The sequence below is a fragment of the Panicum virgatum genome, chromosome 3K (assembly GCF_016808335.1).
Source record: "Panicum virgatum strain AP13 chromosome 3K, P.virgatum_v5, whole genome shotgun sequence".
NCBI lineage: Eukaryota > Viridiplantae > Streptophyta > Magnoliopsida > Poales > Poaceae > Panicum > Panicum virgatum.
Genome location: NC_053138.1, coordinates 44,323,348 through 44,331,794, shown reverse-complemented (window position 1 = coordinate 44,331,794; position 8,447 = coordinate 44,323,348).

The following is an 8,447-nucleotide window of genomic DNA, read 5'->3' as shown; positions in this document are numbered from 1 at the left end:
GTGTTGGTGAGCGCGGTGACCTCCTTGCCGCGGGTGACCACAATCCCGGCGACCACGTTGCTATGGGCGACCACCACCGGCTGCTCGGCGATCACCAGCAGTGTGAGCACCCTGGCGACCACCCTAGCGATCACCACGGAACACACGAATACACATGCAACCACCTGGTTTTTTTTGTGCTGCAAAACTGGCAGCGTTTTCTAATTTGATTACCAAATATAAAGCAGGGATTACAGAGTAAAATGCGACACGTTCGTGCTCACGAAGTGCCATCCCAAATCGCTGGGACGTGATGCGGAGATCGTGCGCATGGTGAGTGGCGTGTGCGCGCGTGCTAACAGCAAAACAAAAAAAAAAGGATAACTACCCTGTACAAGCTAAGGTAAGGAACATGTGAACATGCAGGATAATCTAACAATCTCCCCCTAATCTATGTACGGTTCACTTGACTTTGACTATGCCGATCTTGCCGCAAGTTCCTGAAACTTGACACGGCCGAGAGGCTTTGTCAGGATGTCCGCAAGCTGTTTCTGAGAGCTTATGAAATCTAGTTCGATCCTCCCATTCTCCACACATTCACGGTATAATGATATTTCGTATCAATGTGCTTGCTCCAATCATGGAGAACGGCTGAACAGGATTCTTACTTAGTGCAATGGCAGACATGTTGTTCACCCTCAACTTGGGCGGCCGGAGCTTGATGTCGACCACATCGTTCAGCAGTCGCCCGAGCCACACCGCCTAGCATGCTGCTCCAGCGTCAGCAATGTACTCCGCTTCACATGATGACAACACCACCACTCGCTGCTTCTGGGATTGCCAAGACACAGGCATGTCCCCGAGGAAGAAGATGATGCCAGTGGTGCTCTTCCTGTCATCGATGTCACCGCCCATGTTGTTGTCGCTGTAGCCGATGAGCGTGAGCTCGGCGTCGCTCCTCGTTTACACCAAGCCATAGTCGACCGTCCCTGCGATGTAGGGAAGCAGGTGCTTCATGGTCGCCATGTGCTCCTGCTTCAGATCCTTGCTCCTACTTCGGGCCGAGTGTTCATCAAGTACCGCAAGCTACCGATCAGGCTGCGATACTCTATTGCGTCGACCGCCTGCGATGTGCTCTGCTTGGATAGCTTGAGCCGCACCTACATTGGCGTCGCATATGGGTTGCAGGTCCCCATGCCTGCCTTCTCGAGCACTTCCTTGGCATAGGCAACCTGCGAGAGTTCGATGCCGCATCGCCCTTACCTAACTTCAATGCCGAGGTAGTAGGAGAGAGCTCCCAGGTCGCTCATGCGGAACAGGGTCCTCATCTCCTCCTTGAACGCGCCAATCTCCTTGTTGGACTCCCCCGTGATGATGAGGTCATTGACGTAGATCCCCACTACCAGCCGCTTCAGCTCGGTGCCGTGCGTGTAGAGGCCATGCTCGTGCTCGCTCCTGGTGAAACCGAGCATGTGTAGGCTGGCGTCGAGCTTGGTGTTCCACACCCGGGGTGCCTGCCATAGGCCGTAGAGAGCCTTGTGCAGCTTCAGCACCTTGCGCTCGTGTTCGGTGGTGATGAAGCCTTGAGGTTGCTGGATGTACACCTCCTCCGCGAGGTCACCATTGAGGAACGCCGATTTGACGTCCATGTGGTGCACGGCCCAGGCGCGGTGTGCTACCACCGCCAGGAGCATGCACACGGACTCCATCCCGACGACCGGCGCGAACACCTCCTCGTAGTCAATCCCTTGGTGCTGCACGTACCCCTTTGCGACGAGCCGGGCTTTGTGCTTGGTGACGTTCGGTGTTCGTCGTGCTTGAGCTTGAACACCCACTTCAAGCCTATGGCACGTTGCCCCGTTGGCAAGTCCACAAGCGACCAGGTCTTGTTCTGCTCGATGGGTGCCATCTTGTCAAGCATCACCACGCGCCACTCCTTGTCATGCTTTGCCTTGTCATCAGTTGCTGGTTCCTCTCCGACCACCACCATGAGATCCTTGGCTACCTCCCGCTTTGCAAGACCGAGTGGTGAAGATGTCCCAAGGATGTTCTCCAAGGTGTGAAAAAGCAGAGAGGGACGTCATCTTCATGGTCGTTGTCCAGATCAAGTCGCCACTTGGCGGGGTGGCGAATTCGACTCCCTGAGCCTGCGTTGGCGTCGGTGTCGGCATTCGTGGCTCTTGCCCGCCCGTGGGGAACCTCGTGGCGGCCGGCGTTGCGGGTGTTAGTTGAGCGATCATCGGCGTGGCAAGCGTTGGCGGCGTGGTGGGCATTGGTGATGTCGCAGACCTTGTTGGTGAAGGTGTCGCAGTAGGGACTCCAAACCCAGCTAAGAACGTGATGGTATCCACCTGGAGCGGCTCGATGTCGTCGTCCGGCCCGGCTCCCTTCTCCGCGCCCCAATCCCAAGCGTGTCCTCCTCGACACGGCATCCCTGGAGATGCAGATGCGCATTGTCGCCGGGTCGTAGAAGTGGTATGCCTTTGTCCCTGGTTCGTAGCCCATGAACACCATGGGAATGCTCCTGTCGACGAGCTTGGCGAGATGCTTGCTTGCGTTCTTGACGTGCGCGATGTAGCCGAACGTGTGGAGAAAATGCACAGGGGCTTGGTGCCATGCCATACCTCATACGGTGTCTTGTAGTCGACGCTCTATGTCGGAGCCCAGTTCAGGATGAAGACTGTCGTGTTCACAGTTTTCCCCCAAAACCAGCTCGGCAACAACATTGCCTTCATCATGCGCCTCTCCACCACGCCATTCTACTGGGGCGTGTATGGCACGGTGAGGTGCCTCTAGACTCCATGTTCGGCGCAGTAGTCCGCGAACATGCGTGTCATGAACTCGCCGCCACGATCGGTGCGCAACTTCGCTCCGGCCTCCTCCTCTGCTCCCTCCTGGAACTGCATGATTGCTGCCGTGGCTTGATCCTTCGAGCTCAGAAGGATGAGCCACGGCTCATGTCATCGACAAGGAGGAGGAAGATCATGTTGCCTCTTGGTGTGATCAGCGCCACTGGCCGCAGAGATCGCCGTGCACTAGCTCGAGCTTGTCCTGCGCGCGGTACTTTGCCTTGGCCAAGAATGAGTGTTGTCATTGCATCCCGTCGAGGCAGCTATTGCAAACTTGGCCGTGTGGTCGATTCGCGGCAGTTTGGGCACCATGCCATCCCGTGCTAGCTTCTCGAGTGCGTGAAAGTTGAGGTGGCCGTACCTCGCATGCCAACGCCATGCACGTCGTAGGCTTGCGCTGCTAGACAAACCGGCCTCCCGATGTCGAGCTTGAGGATGTAGAGTCAGTTCGTCGAGAGCATCACCTTGGTGAGCAGGTGGCGCCGCTGGTCCCAGATGCTGAGAACGCTGTCCTTGCACAACCACTTGTACCCTTCCTCATCGAGCTTCCCCAGGCTGACGATGTTGGCGGTGAGGCGTGGGATGTGGTATACCCCGTCAAGCGCCTAATGTTCCCTCTCTTGCACTTGAAGAGGACAGTGCTGGGGCCCTTTATGTCGACGATGGAGCCATCACTGAACTTGATGGTGCCGTGGACTCTGGTGTCGAGCTTGAAGAAAGCCGACTGCACTCTGGTCATGTGGTTCGTAGCGCCGGTGTCGAGGATCCATCATGCGGACTCCCCCTCGCTCCTGTCCCTGAGCTAGACAAAGAGCTTGTCCTCCTCGAGGTGGATCGGAGTGGATCTCGCCGGCGTCTGGGTACTAGCGGGCGGCTGCGCCATTGAGGAGGAGGTCGAGGAGGAGGATGCATTAATCTCGGCCTCGGCCGTGGCGAGCATCAACATGGGCTCCTTAGCCTCCTCGACTTGGGCCACGTGGGCTGCCTCGTCGCGGATCCTCTTGCAGCACCTGCGGGACCAAGATTTTTTAACATATTTTTAATATTATTTTAAAAATAACCCGTCTCAACTTTTATTTGCACGACATGTCGACATGACCCTTTTGGTCGTACCACCAAAGATGGTGTGTCAGGAAGGTTCTGTCGCGCCACATGCGGTGTCGCGGCAGAGTTGCCATGCTGGCTGGTCCATCGCACGGCCGCCAGCGTGGCACCTCTGGGCTCGAGCTTGTCGTGCCACCGCATGTGGCGCAACAGAGCCTGACGCGCTATGCAGGATGGCGCAACAAGCCCATTAAGCATCGGCGTCCAGCCTTCCTCCCTCAACCTCCCTCACTTCTCCTCCTCCAGACCACGCCCGCCAGCGCTGCTCCTCTCGCCGCCGGCCCCAGATCCGCCCCAAATCAAGCTATTTGGGGTGGGTGAAGTAGGGGGAATCGATCCCCTCCCTTCTACGAAGGTATTCCCCTCAAAAAATTCTCCTTTTACTTGTACATTTGATTGATTTGAGGATGTCTAGGGGAGTTAGGGTTTGGGTAGAAATTTTGAAAAATCTGGAAGTTGACGGTGTGTTGTTGGCATGAGATGCCCAGTCTAGATGTACTATTCGTACTGCCCACGAATTTGACTAGTAGAATTAATTGCATGTATGTATATATATGTATTTTGGAATTGTTTGCTACGTTGTACTGCAATGTGGAGGTAGTAGGGTTGGTATTTGATTGTCGTGGTCACATTTTAGGCTACACATATGAATATGATGGGTTGTTTTGTTATGTTTATTCGATAGGATTAATAGTTAACTAAAATCCTTTGCTCTAATTTCATACAATATGTTCTCGTATTCATATAGGATTAATAGGGTTGTTTTGTTTTTGGTATGTTGGACTATCATATATTCATATTTTCTTTGATTTGGTACATGAAGTGTGTAGTTATGATATACCTTGTGAATTGAATTAATAAGCAATGAAAATGGAGAGTAGACGCTACAATGTTAGGATGAGGGCAATAATATTTTGTAAAAAATATTGTAGGATTAATATTTATCTGTTGAACTAATAAGCACTATAAAGTTGTGTGATTGTAATTTGTAGATGGATCGTTTAGTTCGGTTATATGTTTCCTCTTCCTCGGACTTGGCTATCTTGCAAGGATCACCGCACAAGCACATCGGTACAGGAACCCCACTAGGCAACGGCAAACAGGCGTAAGCATTATCCACCCGCACCTTCGGTTTACTGGATTTTCCATGCCTAGGCATCCTAAGATGGCATAATACAATGAATCAATATCTTGCCTACAACAATGTTACTACCTAGAAAGCAATTGCAAAATATGAAAATATATACATGCTCTTACTTCTACACATCAAATTCGCGGGTAGTACGAATGGTATGTCTAGACCGAATATCTCATGCAAACAACACACCTTCTACTGCTAACATTTTCCAAAATTTCCACCATAACCCTAGATCACCTACATGTCCTCAAATCAAGCAAATGTACCTGTAAAAAGAGGATTTTTTGAGGCATTACCTTTCTTCGAGGGAGGGATCAATTTTCCCTACTTTACCCACCCCAAATCGGCAGTTTCGGGGCAGATCTGGGGCCGGTGGCGGTCGGCGGGATGGGGGATGGCGCGATCGGGCTCGTGCTAGAGGAGACAAGTGAGGCAGAGAGAGCCCGGGCGCAGACTCATAGTGGGCTTGTCGCGCCACTCCTCCTAGCACGACAGAGATTGTCGCGCCACATGCAGTGGTGCATCAAGCCGGGCCCAGCGGCGCCACGCTGGCACCATGATGCCGGCCGCGCGAGCGAGCGACCAGCGTGGCAGCTTTGTCGCTGTCGCGGCAGAGTGTTCCTGTCGCGCCACAACGAGTAGCGCGAACAAAAGGGTCACCGCATGCAAATAAAAGTTGGCGCGGGTTATTTTTAAATTATTATTAAAAAGGGTTAAAAATAAAAAAATTCCGGGACCAGTGGCCCTTCTTGCCCCAGTACTTGCAGCCGTCGTTGGTGTCATTCTTGGGTGGTCGACCTCTGTCGCGGCCCTTTCCTCGGCCATGGCCACGACTCTACGCTGGCCTGAGCCTGAAGCAGAGGTGTCGACACCGAGTTGCAGACGTGAGACGACGCGCGCGCTGAGCTCCTCCTCCATGAGGTTCAGCTTGCTGATGATGTGGGCTGGGGCCGGTTCGTCGTCGGTTGCCGCCGTGAGCCACCCGATCACCTCCTCGACGGTGAGCTTGCTGATGTCGAGGAGGGTCTCAATCGACACAATGAGTTGCTTGTACCTGGGGTGCGCGACACGCAGGTACTTGGACACCACCTTGGCCTCCGGCTCCGGGTCGCCGAGGATCACCAGGCGTTGGATAATGTTCGTCAGTCAGAGTGCAAAATCCTCCATGTAGTCAACTTCACAGAATGCGATCTGCTCATACTCAGCTCGCAGGCTCTGTGCCGTCGACTTCCATACCCGCTCGTCGCCGATGCGCATCGTCTTGATCGCATCCCAGGTGGCCTTGGCGGATGACTTTGTCGCCAAGGTGGGCAGCATCTCCTGTAGCACCCGCTGCAGATCACCTTGAGGGCTGTCTGGTCGTCGTGGAAGTCGACGTCCTCATGGTCGACGGCATCCCAGAGGTGGAGCACCAGGAGCATGAGCTTCATCAACAACGACCAAGAGTCGTAGTTGGTCTTCGTGAGCTATGGCCATTTCCCCGACCCGCCGGATGTTGAAGCCTACCAATGTCACCACTAAAAAACAGCGATGATGCCCGCAGACGCCAAGGGGGTGGCAGGTATTTCATGAGCCACGAATAAATCCGCAAGCGCACGGAATACTGCTGTAGTATTTTATCCGGGAGTATACCGGGGTGCCATTTATATTTCCGCAGAAAAGACGGTGGATGGAAGTATATAAGCTATTTTATGAACTGATCTAGATTGGATATTCAATTGCATAAACAGGGGTAAGATAGATAACATGGTATGAGGTAGTGTGACGCACATACAAACTACCATCAGAGATAAATAAACGGAAGGTGCTATAGGCAAAGAAAAAGGCAGAAGCTAGAGCTCGAGTTAGATGTGCTAGGCTAGCTGTATCTATGCTATCTTATGGTTAGATTGTCAGAGATTAAACTAATACAATTGGGAGATCGCTATATAAGTGACAAGAGGAGCCCGTACACCTATGCGACTTTAAGTACCTCCTACCCCCAAACCGAACATGGAGGATTACTAGGGCTTGGACAAGGCTACCACCACCTACCGGCTACCTCTACAAATCATGGGGAAAGAGTGACATCTAGCAACACTTATCTAGTCTAGACACCATGTCTACATTAGTATGCGATACTCTAGCATCCCGCGCGGAGCCCCACCCTCCGGATGGACAGACATCACACTAGAGAAAACATACGAATACTGGAGCAGTTGATAGAGTTCTAAGGCCAATATGTTAACCATCGCAAGCATAGGGCGATCATGCAATGCAAGCATCGAATGATAATGCAACCAGATCATGAAGCATATATCTGATAACTCAGAATATACTTCAAGCAGATATCGGTAACCATAGTCTAATTCTATTACAAACGATCGAATACTACAAGAGAGGACTAGAGATGAATCCATACCAGAATTCCTGAGCAACTCCGGGGACTCGATGACTCCTAGACTTCTCCTAAACTCCACTAAACATATAGACTAAGCAAGAGAGCTTTGAGAGGTGTGGTGTGTGTTCATTCCGTACCCCCTCTCCTTGTATTTATAGGAGGGAGCCACGGCCGAGCAGCAGCTGAATCTTGCAGAATCGACTTAGGGGACCATTGAGGAGTCGACACGTGGCGAGGTTGAGGCTGTGGGGCCCACGAGCCTGGTCGCCCGACTAGGTGGTCGGCCGGCCTGCCTGGCGCTCCAACCGCCCCCAACTTCCTCTGGTGGTCCTGGCTTGCCTTGTCTTGATCATGCGTGTATTGGCCTGTGTTGATTAGACTTGACTTGGTTCTTGTGCTACTTTTGATCCATTTGAGCCCGAATCAGCGCTCTGATACTTTTTGTGATTTTATGCGTGCCAAAGTGTGCTTGCAACCTGCATATTAGTTCAAAAACACATCTTGCATATTTCTAAAGGTGAAGTGTGGTTTAGGGGTTTATTTGGATAAATATGCGTGTAAAAAATGCAAAATCTCATAATTTTCTAATCAAGTTGATACTTAGAAATGGTCGTTAGTGAGCGTCAACGCCGAACTCTCGGATCACGCGCTCGATGACTCGTGGAGCCGCGGCGCCACTCACCTCTCCCCAAGAGCACCGGGAAAGTCGAGTGGAGAGAGAGAGAGGAGTTAGGCGCTCGCAGGAACCAGGGGTAAATTTGTCTTTCACACCTTAGTTAACAGCACATGGGTGGGGAAGGCAATGGAATGGCATTGAGGGCATGAATCAAAGTTTCAATGGAACTGGTTCCTGTGCAATTCAATCACTATGGCCCACATGGCAGTCACTCAGCTGCAGAGACCTCAACTGCAGAGGGTCTCGTCCCAGTTTTAATGGCACTTAATTAAGAAACTTCTTAAAATTTTGTGGCATAGGAGTAACTCAACAAAATTTTTA